The sequence below is a fragment of the Triturus cristatus genome, chromosome 4_1, assembly GCF_964204655.1.
Source record: "Triturus cristatus chromosome 4_1, aTriCri1.1, whole genome shotgun sequence".
Lineage (NCBI taxonomy): Eukaryota > Metazoa > Chordata > Amphibia > Caudata > Salamandridae > Triturus > Triturus cristatus.
This window is the reverse complement of record NC_140585.1, coordinates 1,014,854,284-1,014,866,985: the sequence shown is the minus strand read 5'-3', so window position 1 is coordinate 1,014,866,985 and position 12,702 is coordinate 1,014,854,284. Positions and strand designations below refer to the sequence as shown.

The following is a 12,702-nucleotide window of genomic DNA, read 5'->3' as shown; positions in this document are numbered from 1 at the left end:
AAACGTATTATTTTCTCCATGTTATTACACGCTACTTAAAAGGAGTAAGCGACAAGGTGTGGGGATGTAATACACATATTCATAACAAAACGTAGCAACGAAAGTTAGTGAATGAATCATGTTGTGATTATTCATACTCTCCAGACTTCGTATGTTTATGAGTATTGTGTTGATACCATTGTTCAGACTTTTCAACAGTTAAAGTCATGGAAGTTGTTTATGTGCTCTTCCCTTGGACTGTTCCGCGGTTTCCCTATATTCTGTCATTGGAATGTTCCGGTCTCGGTCCGGACTGACAGCTGTTGGTGACAGTTGGGAATGAGCCGGTTGTACGTTGTGCAGAGTTGCGAATAAAGAAGACCTTCACAAGATTTACTATGTGTCTTCATTACAACACATCCGGATCCACACAAATACAGTGGCGGTATTCCTGCGTGTTGTCACTCAAATCCAGCACTGTGTGCAATTGCAGCCTGTTACGCATAACACTTTAAAGGAATGGAAAATAAATGAATGTTGTAAATACTTCTACTACTGATTCTTGAACACAATATCGAGACGCTATGGCCCTCTCTCTCTTCAGCGCTACGCAAACGCGTCGCGTCACGCGCCTCCCAGCACCGGGGGCTGAGGCAGCGCAGCCTCCATTGGCTGCCAGCGGAGCAGGTTCGGAGTTCGTGACAAGATGGCAGCCGCTAGTGCTGCGATCTAAGCCGCCGCTGATCGACGGGTATCGCAGGACGTGCAAAGACCACGTACGTCTCTCCTTCGAGATCCTTCTCTTCTTCCTCCACCTCCCCGTAGATGCGGCGCGCCACAGAGCCGCCCGGAAATCGCTCACGTCCGGGAAGTAAGAGGAAGGTAAAAGATCTGGGGTCGGGGCTGGCAAACGGGACCTGCTTCCTGCGTAGGCACCAAATGACCAAAACCGGGCAGCCTCGAACCACACTACGCGTGGGTCAGAGACACCTGTAAACAGTCCTCTTCCATACCTACCATGTTTTCAGTTCTTAGTATGTGTGACCTATCTATATCCGCAGTGTCCTTTTGTGTGGCACTTGCTTTGCTCATACGTGACACTAAGAGTAGTTGCGCTTAATACCAAAGCGTTGACCCACTAAACTTCCGAAATGTCCAGTCCTGTTAGGTTTACGCATTCAGTTTCCTTCTTTTCTAAGTTGAATGTGAAGGTAGCAAAAAATTATAGTACAGTCTATGAACTTTTGTACTCGCAGCTTACAAGGGCCAAGTTGAAGTCTTCGAGTCAGGCCGTATAGTTCTTTCTCCTTTGTGCGTCAGACCTTTGAATGTGAAATAACATCGGTTTTACCTTAAGCACTTCCTGCTATGTTTTTTTTACAGCACATACAACGGGTGTGGGTTATTACGCACTCCTGTTTCCACTTTATTCTGATGCAAATAGTTTGACGTTTCTCATGAGAAAATCATAACTGAGTGCATCACAGAAAATTGAAATCATCCAGAACTTACTTAATAATATACGTAACACCACTATTGAATAACTGGAGTTAACTGTTTGTAGCTAAGGACCAGCTTCTGCATATGTTGTAATCAGTGTTTAAGGGATCTCTGAGGAAAATTACGGTTGATATATTTTGTATTGTAGGTTCGTTGCCAAAGGCTTGTTAATCACGTTATTTTAGATTTGTATTTTAATAGTTTAGCTACCTTATTGATTTACTAAAATGAAACCTGCCATTTTAAAGATGCTGATGATGAGTCTTCTCTTATTTTATCGAAAAATATTGACGCATTTGGCAGCAAAAATCTCGAGGAAACATACCACAGTACTGAATGGAAAATAAACATCAAGTGATTTATCAAAGTTTTTCATAAACAAATGTGGTATAAACGATTGCAAGAACCAACTTTTTTTTAAGAACCCTAGTATATAAAAGGTGTTGGAAGAGGCTAGTATATGTAGCTTTTATTGGTGTGAATTCATCATTTTATAGACGTGAAAATGGAGAAAAAAAGCGAAAATGCCTGAAAGGGCAGAAATATGCTGCCTTTCGGCAGAATTGTCACGTCCACTACAAGCTGTACCAAGACAGTCTAATATAAAGGATGCAAATTAATGTTTGACATAACCACTAGTCTCTATGGATAAATAAAATTTGATTCTGTGACGCACGATAATGTGGCAGGTTACAGACCCTTTAACCTGAGCTGTAAATCAAGCACTAGGCAGAGCATGCACATTAATCTTTTCCATGGGTGCGAGGGTTATTTTACTAATCAATTTAACACATTCTGTCCATTAGATTTAAGTACGCTTGCCCATGGTGTGATGTGCAATCCGTCCCATATGCTTTGATGCTGCTTCAGTGGTTATGAAACGCTATGTAAAAGCTACAATACAATTAGTGAGACTGGATCCATAGACAGAGTATGTCTTAACCACTCTTTCGCCACGTTTAGCATTGCTTAAACTGCTTTCCAAATCACCACTTTTTCTATGCAGCGAGGCTGTGCAGCCATCCCTCCACCCGGTGTGCCGATATGTCAACCGACTGTTTTGAGGTTAAGCAATATTCGCAGTCCCAACACCTGTGCAGATAGTGTAAGAGTATAACGGTCTTAGGGTATGCAGAGTTGTGGACCTCTTAACTAAGAAAGAGAAAGGCAAACATGTATTGTGCTTACCTGTATATTGTGTACACTTGTACATTCACTGTACAAAAGTCAATTTTGTTTGTTTAGGATGAACTTTTCTTTTTTTATGACCTAAGTGAACACCTTCTCACAATCCCCTGACTTTTGCTCCTGGTTTATGATTTTGTGTCAGGATGCATAAATACCAAGACGCGATGGCAAGGAACACGGATTTTTAGAAAATGTGAGGGACTGCCTCTCTAAAATAATAAAGTTATTGGCAGAGCCTCCTGTGTGTTCATGGTAAAAGGTGCAGCAAAAGGGAGTGCAAGCATATAGCTAATGTGATAAACTTTTATTAAACATGTACTCCTCAGCATTTTATTTTCAACTCTGTTTATTAAATATAAATTGAACAGGAAAACAAAAAGGGGGAAACAAAGCAAAGTACATCACTGATAACATGGTACGTTGACTTATCCTTGCGAAAGTTCTTCTATTACAATACGAAAAGACAATAAAGGATGAGGGGATAACAAAGATAAAACAATATGTTTATCAATTAACATAATACATTGGCATAGATTTGTTTTAAATTATAGTGTGTAGCAAAATAGCCAGAGAGGAATAGGGGGCTAGATAAATTCAAAAGTTGACAAGATCCCTATTTTAATAAGAGCTTCCCCAATTTGAGAGAACAAAGGTATTATGGAGGTCCTGGGGGCGCTGACCCAATAGTGGGGTTATATGAGTAGGAATTGTACCTACCAGCGAATTATATTGAAAATGTGTTGGAGCTTGCGTGATGGCGCTAATGAGAAATGGAGTTAATAAATACTCCCCTCGTCAATAGAATAGTGGGGGGGAAGAAAAATAAAAAACAAATAGGAAGGGTGGGGGGAGGGAGATGCGCTAAGAGTGTCCAGGGGGTGGGTAGCTGAAATCCTCTAGGAGGAGGGAGACCCCTCACCATGATCCTGTGGAGTAGGGGGAGACTGGCTTGTACCTCTTGAGTAAGGTAGAAGGGAATCTTCAAATAGCTGCAGCGCTGGAAGTCGTGGAGGGATAAAGCGAGTGTTTTCAATCTGGGATAAGTGTTGAAGTAATGGTTGCCAAGTGTGGGTGAATTTGGTGTCTGTGTGATTAAGATGGGCGGTAAGCAATCCTAGGACCAAGACATGCTACAGCTGAAGAAACCACGTCGCTGTAGGTGGAGGGGAAGGTTTCTTCCCACGTAAAGCTATGGTCTGTCGTGCCGCCCCCAGCATTTGTGCTATTAGGCGCCAATCAGAGAGTGTCGTAGCTGTTAATTGTGGGGGTCTAATGCCCAAGAGAGTCACTGACGGAGAGATGGGTACGGGGAATTCCACCGTATCTTTAATGTGACTGAAGAGCTCCTTCCAGTAAAATGTCAGGTTGGGGCAAGACCACCAATTGTGGATGAAATCACCTGTTCCTCTCTGACATCTCCAACATGTTGGGAGGGAACCTGGATTCATCCGTTGGAGACGGGCGAAGGTAAAGTACCACCGTGTCATAAATGAATAGGCCGATTCGTGTTGGGGGATGCTTTGGTATATTTTAGGTATGTCTCGCCAAAGTCGGTTCCAGTTCTCTGAGGAGACCTCCCCTCCAAGATCCATATTCCATTGGTTTTGGTATGTGTGGGGCTGGGGTTGTTGTGAGTGTTGTAACACTTTGTATGTGTTAGAGATCCATCTCCTAGATCCCTCAAAGGCCCAAACTAGGGCTTCAAAGGTAGTAAGCGATCTAGTCGCTCCTTGTGTGTATGCAGAGGAAAGCAATCAGTGTCTAAGTTAATAATATTGCATTCTTGCATTGTCTGTAAGATGAAACGATTTTTTGAATTGTTCAAAAGTGATTAATGTGGCCCCCTGTAATAAGTCCTGAATTACGCGACACTTGCCCTCTGTCCAAGATTGGAAGGCGTGAGGTTGGAGGGCAGGCGGTAAAGTGGGGTTCTGTGCTATAGGGGTGTTGGGGGATGGGAATGAGGTCAAGCCCCGAGATATCGAAAGTTTGTCTGTTATATCTAGGACAGTTTTTGTAGAGGTAGCTATGTATGCACTACTGGGAAGCCTTGAGAGAGAGAGAGAGAGAGGTTCGCCACCTACGGATAGTGAGGGAGTCAGATCCAATCCTAAATATCGTATCGAACTTTCAGACAATTTCAATGGGATCAGCTTCTGTAATTCTTGAATCTCTGAAGACGGGAGGGTGAGTTTCAGGGCATGGGATTTGGCTAAGTTGATCCTGAAGCCAGCGGCTTCTTCAAAGGAGAGCAGGAGTGATGCTAATTCCGGAAGGGATGAGGCTGGAGTAGTAAGAAACAAAAAGAAGGTTGTCTGCCAATAGAGAAATCTTGTGCTCATATCCCGCAAAAGGAATGCCCGAGATGGTGGGTGAGCGGCGTACAGCAATTGCTAGAGGCTCCACCACCAGGGCAAATAAGAGTAGGGACACAGAGCACCTTTGTTTAGTGCCCCTATGTATAGCAGTGGGAGGAGTGAGGCAGCCATTGATGCGGATACGTGTGGTCGGTTGAGTGTAAGGGGCCATCAATCTGGAAATCATGGTAGGGCCAAATCCTATTCGGTGTAGGACCTCCCTGAAAAAGCACCAGTCCACCCAGTCAAATGCCTTCTCTGCATCCAATGACACCAGGCAGGCAAGAATGTCCCTGTATTGAACTTTTTCGATAATGTGGGCTATACAACGAATATTGTCTGCGCTTTGGCGGTGGCTGATAAATCCAGTCTGGTCTGGGTTGATAATACCAGGTAGATAAGGCTCTAGACGATTTGGGAGGACCTTTGTATAGATCTTCACGTCGGTATTTAAGAGGTCAATGGGTCGATAAGATGTGCAGAGGAAGGGGCTATTACCTGGTTTTAGGACCAACTCTACTTCAGCCTCTGACATGGTTGGAGTGAGTCCAGTGGTGTCAGTGACATTATTAACAAGCATTTGCAATGCAATAGGTCTCACATTTGTGAGAGTTTGAGCTATTGGCCTTGTAAATGACCATGCCTTTTATTTATGTGTTTTGAAAACCTGCAAGCGGTGTGCAAACGCGCTCTTTGTACTTATAGTCATTGCTTACGAGAAGCAAGGCTGGCAGTAACTGCGCCTCTTTTACTGCCAACCTTGATTCTGGTAATATGAGACGTATTGCATCACAAATGCTTGTTTCTACTTTTAGTCTTTCACTTTATCTTGCATTTTTGTTTGTTGAGCTTGTGTAATTATTTTACTACGGATGGGGAAGTTGGTGGATGTAAGAATGAGTATGTGAATGGGTGCAAGTGAGTATTAGAGTGCATCTATGATGATTTATTGAATGCCTAAACTCACTAGTGACTTAAAGGTGCTTTCATTTATAAGACTTATTGGCACTGGCAATGCTTGTTTTGGTTCTTCTGAATGTAGAGTTTGAGTTTAATTTGGGCTGCTATAGACACTGATGCAGGTTAGGGCACACTGTGGTTACCAATAAAGCAGGCACAAAATAAACCACATCTAGCAGGGGTAGTTTGGGCTGCTTGTAAGGGGGAAATGGTGAAGTCTTCATGGAGGCAAAGGGGGAGGGGGAAATACTGGAGTCTGTATGGGAGCAAAGGGGGAGGAGTAGGAAAGAGAACCAGAATCAAAATAAAGTGAGTTTTCTTTTTTTTTTTTTTTTTTACTAAGGGTTACGCTGCACAATGTTCGGTTGCACCTGCAGCTTTTTAAAATGGTTCGTGAATCAACGTAAGTGCTTTGTGTCGTTTTGCAGAAGCGCTTGTGTAAAATATTAGTAAATAACCCTGTATATGTTTATGAACTGAAAAGACTTGGTGAAAGAGGAGAATGTCAGGAAGCGAGAACAGGAGACCGGAGTGGATGGAACAGACCAGAGAATTTAAAGGCAGAAGAGATTAAAGGATAAGGTGAGAAAAAAGAAGTAAAGGCATAAAAATAAGGAAACTCTAGTAAAGCACACTAAATATATAGAAAAGTAACAAAGAACGTGAGGATGTGGAAGAGCAAAAAAGTAGAGAGCGAGAAATTGAGACCTCAGAAGAGCAAAATAAAAGTATTTGAAGGGAACAAGAAAATGTGTGCTGAAGAGTTGTCTGTATGAAAGCAGGGCCGTCAGACATTCATCTTTCTGAGTCAATGAATGAAGTATGTTTAGTTGGGTAGTAGTAGCATATGATATTACAGCGCTTGGAAACATAGGTCATACATAAGGCGCTGCATGACTCACACAGCATGTAAGGCAGGCAAGAGGGGACATGGGGGGAGCAAGAAACAAATGCCTAAGAGGGGAGAGGTGGAAGATGAGAGGGTCATGGGTGAAGGCCACTGTGAAGAAGAGGGTGAGGAGGAGGAAAGTTTGATCTTGACCCCTCATTGTGCCCTGCTCCTTGGAGGCCCTAGCCCTGAACCCAGTTTTCGCCTGGCCTGGGTTCCTGCGCAGTGCTTGTGCGCGCACACCTGATGGTGAAAGCGGGCAGTCATGTGGCATTAATGGCCCGCTCATCCCCTTTGCAACCAAGCATTAACATCCCATAATTAGTGATAAATGTAATAGGTCCCCGCCCTGCGACACCACCCCCACCCAAGTAGGAATTAGTGCAGGAAATAAGTGATGAAAGTGGCGCACCAGCGCCCTTTAACATCCCTAAAGACTTTAGACTTCTCAGCCCGCCCGTGGACTGAAGGCCATCTTCATGGGCTTGTTTAACAAAGGATGGGGCTGGGGGGGCCTCCTGCTTGAAACCTGCTACACCACAAAATGCAATCCTGGTCTATGTCCGAGCAGCTGTTTAAAGAAGCAGCGAAAGTTAAGAACAAGCAGCCCTCCGGCTACACACACCCTCACACAATGCCGCAGCACTGCCACTAACCTGTTCAACGGTGCTGGGTGGGACGGGAGCGGCACACCCCCCCGGCTCCAAACATCTAACAGCCTGGCCCAGCTACAAACGGCAACAAAGTCCTCGCCACCCCAGTGCACTTCACATGGAGCTCTTGAGCGGCCTCACGTTACGGGGACAGAGTGTGAGCAAACATAGACAGGGTGAGGGGAGGAGAGCAGTGCGCAAGCCGTCCGGAACCGCGAACGTGCACATCGCCTGTCCCGGCGCGTGCACTGCTCCTGTCCCCCTTCCGAACAGAAACTGACGACAATAGATCTCGCCAAGGCAAGCAGCATGCGCCGCGTTGCTAGGCAAGACCTAAAAAGGGGCAGAAGGTGATTTTTGAGCTGCGGATAGAAGGTGCAATAAAAAGCAACAGTGAGACCATCAGGCCGAGGGTTTTTTCCTTGTGGGAGCTGTTTTAGTGCTTTTGCTATCTCCCCCAGCGATATTGGCTCATCTAGAAGACTTGTGTGATGGGAGCTGATAGGTTCCCGGGGGCAGGAGTCAAGGAAGGAGGCAATATTTTCTGGGGCACAAGGGTCAGCTGTGTACAACTCTTTGTAGAAGCTTTAGAGAGTTAGGCCTTTATCAAGTTCAGATGTGGCCCAAGAGCCCTCTGGTTGCCTAAGCTTGGAAATGTGGGCACGCGTAGCTTGGGTCTTCAGGCGTCGCACAAGGCACTTACCCACCTTACCTCCACCCGTATAGAATTTTGTTTGAGAGCTAGTAAGGCGCGTTCTGCTTTGTCGATGCGATGTAGGCGTAGCTGGCCTCGCAGCGCTGCAAGCTGTTTTGTAGCGAGGGTTGTTGATCTTTTCGCTCTAACGCTTTGTCGGCAGTGAGGGTCGACTCAAGGAGACAAGCTTCCCGGGAGCGGGCCATACCAATAGACAAGATAACTCCCTGGATAGTTGCCTTGAAGGCATACCATCTGACAGATTCAGACGTGTCTGAGGTGTCATTGACTATAAAGAAGGCCTCAATCTCTTTCCGTATGCCTGCTTCATCCACTGGGTCGTGCAGGGCTTGAGGAGGGAATCTCCATTGGGGGTGAGCTTTGCGCTGTATGTTGGGAGGTTGGAGAGAAATCGAGACATGGGCATGATCAGAAATTGAGATGTCAGATATCTCCGCAGCAGTTAAAAGAGAAATCAGGGGAAAGGATAGCAAGTACTAGTCAATTCGCGAATATGAGCGATGGACGTGGGAAAACAATAAATAGTTTGTGATGTCAGGGTGGAGGTATCTCCAGGCATCTAGTAGACCTAAGTTAGTGATGCTATTCTTAAAGGCCGCCGACATAGCGCCTGTGTCCATGATATGCTGGTGCGCTGCTGTCCCAGCATATCCCACACCAGCTTGAAGTCTCCCCTGAGGATAATCTCATCCTCCAAAGGTTTTAGCAGGTCTCATAGGTGGCAGCGCAGGAACATATCCTGTGGTTGATTAGGTGCATAAATGTTTAGAAGAATCAAATGACGTGTGCCCCATTGTATCTGAAGTGTAAGAAATAGACCCCCAGTGTCCCTCACCACCCCAGTAGTCCTCCCTGCGATACCAGCCCTCGGTAGTATGGATACTCCAGCGGTCTTGGTAGAGGAACAGGCCCAATATTGTAGTGAATATTTAGGGTGTGCCATGAGACGAGTGTCTGCGGAGACCAGGTGGGTCTCCTGGAGGAATATAAAGTCAGGGGCTTGTAGAAGCAAATAGTGCCAGACCTGGCGTCTCTTATTGGGGGAGTTAACTCCCTTCACATTGAGTGAAAGAAACTTAAATAGAGTTATCATTGACATCCCGGTAGGAGTATCCACAAGGTGGGAATGTATAGGTAGCTTATGTAAACGCTAGTACACATGGGACCACGAGAGACAATGAGATGTGGGAGAGTGCGTATTATGCTGCTTAAGTGAGTAGGGGTCGCCAAGTTACAGAATAGGTTAGTCGGGTTGGAGAAATCCAGCCATGTCCCCCTCTCGAAAGACCATCTACGGGGTAGTGATGGTGAAGGGAAGAAGGGTTGGGGGGAATATCATCAACAACAAACTACAAACAGGGCCAACCAAGTTCAGTGTCGTCAAGGAATAGCCCATAATTCACAGAATGGGCCACTCTGAAGAGGTAGTTCTTCTATGTGACACTATAGTCGTGGGGGAAAGTGGCAGGCGCAAGCAGATTTCCAGGTCTCCGCTTCCGGCAGCCCACTGCACGAGATGCAAAAGGATTCACCAACCGCCAACACGCACTGGCAGGAGTGAAGAGTAGATGTCGTATTGGTCAAGGGCAATGCTAGGGGGTCCATTACAAAAGCAAGTTTACCCATGTTTCCATAGCAGAGGTTCATCTATCCATCGCCCTGAGGTACCTGGTTCTGTTGCATACATTTGGGCCTCCATAAGTGGACTTGAGTACAGAAAACCAGAATAAATCTTGAGGAATCGGAGCTATGAGTGTGTCTAGTTAAATCATTCCGTATGACCAGGAGTTCGAGGTTGTGGGAGAGAGTCATTCAGGGTCCGGAAGTGATTGATAATGTCTTGCTTGCCTGGAGATGAGTCCTGGTCCTTGGGATGCTTCCTGCACTTAGGCGGTGGGACAGTAGACCATTCCAGTCGGAAAAGCTTTCCGGGTCGTCCACGTGGAGATGGGAAGACTCCCTTGCCCTGCTCCAACGGGAGATGGAGAAGCTCTTTTGCTTCATTGAGCGAACAAAGGGTTCGGCGTTTGCCCTCCTAAGAGAACATCTTCTCAAAGGGATGGCCCCACTCGTACTTGATCGTAAGTTCACGCAGTTTGTCCGTAACTGGTGTAAAATCCTTGCATCTGCGTAGGGTGGGCTATGTCTTGAAAGATTTGGATGGAGTATACGTTGTATGACAAGGCTGCGGCTCCTTGGATCTTTTTCAGGATGGCTTCTTTTTCAACAAAGAAATGGACCTGTGTTAGTATATCCGAGATGAAGTCTGTGCACCCCCTAAGCCAGGGACTCGTAAGCTCTATCCAGAGCGGGCAAAGAGGCGTCATCATTTTCCCGGGTCGCCTTCAGGAGGTCCGCCGTGAAGGTCATGATGTCTTCGCCTTCTGCTCCACGTGGGACCCCCGATGCGTAGATTATTACGCAGACTACGATTTTCGAGGTCTTCGTGCTTGAGCTGTAGAGTGATGATTTGGTCTTCCAGCTCTGCCATCTGACACCAGAGACTTTCGTGGTCTTCTGTTCTTGCGTCCATCGTGTGCTCGAGATCGTCTACTCATCCTCCAATTTCAGTGACATCCCTCCGGATGTCCTGTAGCCCGGATTTGAAATCTTGTTTAAGCGATCCGATCTCAGCCTTGATTTCCTGTAGGAAAGAGTTAATGAAGACCTGTGATCGAGACTCCATGCGGCCCCCCCTCCGGCTCCAGTTCCGGAGAGTCTGAAGCAGGCTGTGCCTGGGCATGGGATCTTATCCATAGTGAGGTCACAGGATTATCTCTAGATATGGTAGGGTCTGGGTCCTTGTTAGCTTTAGATCTAGGCATGGTTAGCGAGTGTCCATTGGCAGCGCCTCAATAGTCCTGAAATAGATATACTGCCAGTACAATAGCTGCGCTGTAGGATATGTAGCGTATGCACTCATTTCCAAGACCCCGCAGTTTGGCGCTGCGAGAGGACCGCAGACCGAAAGGAGAGGGCTGAGAGATCAGGATTCAAGGGCGAGTTGGATCACCCTGCTCTCCAATCCACGTGCAGGGGAAGGCCCAGTGGATGTGACCAGGTTAAGATGAACTCAATAAGGCAGGAGGATTCCAGGTAGGTTTCCCAAATAATTCATCTCAGTATGAATAGCCGACCTCCCGGGCCCCTGCTTTGGGTTTTCGGTACAGCTCCCTGCCAAGAGGCCAGTCAGGGCCTCGGTCCCCAGCCGAGGGTGCAGGTCACAAGTTGGCTGTGGGTGCACTGCAGCAGATCCAGCACAGAGGCAGTCTCAGGTGTATCTTTCAAGTGAAGTTTCCAGGGTTCCGGGGATCTAATTTGTGCGTCTGGCAGCTAAGTAGACACTAGGTGGGGAGTAACCTGGAGTAGGATGGTCTAGAACGCAGCGTTGCCCTCTTCACTGATGTCCGCTGGCTGCTAGGGCCGCTGATGGTGCTTATTGCTCCCCCCGCATCATCGGAATGAGATAGCTTTCAGCACGTACCTTTTCTCATACAATGATATACAACACTAATAATTAACATAATCTCAAATCATAAAAGATGTTACACAGTTCTTTCTTTTGTACTTTATATTCATTCCCTTGTGGCCCCAAGAACCAATGGTACATATTTCTTTACGCTTTCTAAAGAAGAGAATAAGACATAAATTTTGTTAAATACTGTTCTCTAAAGTAAAAGAAGGCGCATGTTTAAAGTGGATTTGCACCCGAATAAGACGCCATGCTTTCAATATGCCTCATTTGCACAGTGAGTCGATGGCCTTCACATCAAAGTTTTCTAACCTCATGGTGGGAAGGAGTGCCGGAAATGGAGACCCCACATTCCAAAACTCCCTGCTCTTGTGTTTTTTCTGGGATACTTCCCAATACTTAGTTTTAGGAATGAGCTTATTCCACATTGCCCAGCTTTTTGCCTGGTATCGCGTCATTGTTTGAGTTGTAACTTTGCCATAAATCACAAAACAAGATAATTCCTTAATACCTGGCTCCAAAACGTCCTTGGTAATGACCCAAGGTGTCCCCGCCCCTGATCTTTACATAGATTTGGACAAAACATCACAAAATGAAAGAGGTCCTTGTGGCATTTGCCTCCTAAAACTCTTTATTTTGTGATGTTTTGTTCAAATGATTTCTTTCTTTTCCAACTGGTCCAATGTTCTTGAGTCCCACTCCTGGAAAGTGAAAAAAGTCTGCACTTTTGACGATTTCTTAACATTAACTGGTGTTTTTGATACAGTGAGACATGAAACAGGTCTGTTAGCAAAGAAATGCCACTTTTTTCCAGTGCCCGAATAGCTGACACCAGGTGTTGATCACTTCTTTCTTTTTTATTAGCCATGGCATGCTTATGTTTGAATTTAGCTTGGGCTTGTGCTGCTTTAGTGTATATTCTAAGCCAAGAGCAGTGACAGAGGTTTCTAGCTTTCTGTAAACTTTGATGGCTCGTGTTCTTTTCTGTC

The 12,702-nt window shown here is 45.8% G+C and overlaps 1 protein-coding gene across 6 annotated transcripts in view; it reads left to right on the top strand.

Annotated features, from left to right (window-relative positions):
- The first annotated feature begins 597 nt into the window (after positions 1-597).
- Positions 598-12,702, top strand: part of LOC146855984 (transcriptional regulator QRICH1-like) — a 234,324-nt gene continuing 222,219 nt past the window's right edge. The window contains exon 1 of one of the 6 annotated variants that reach the window (XM_085653935.1): positions 598-861. The gene's annotated coding sequence lies outside the window, so the exon portion shown is untranslated. The remainder of the gene's footprint in view (positions 862-12,702) is intronic. The other 5 variants (XM_085653937.1, XM_085653931.1, XM_085653934.1 and 2 more) reach the window with 5 other exon arrangements.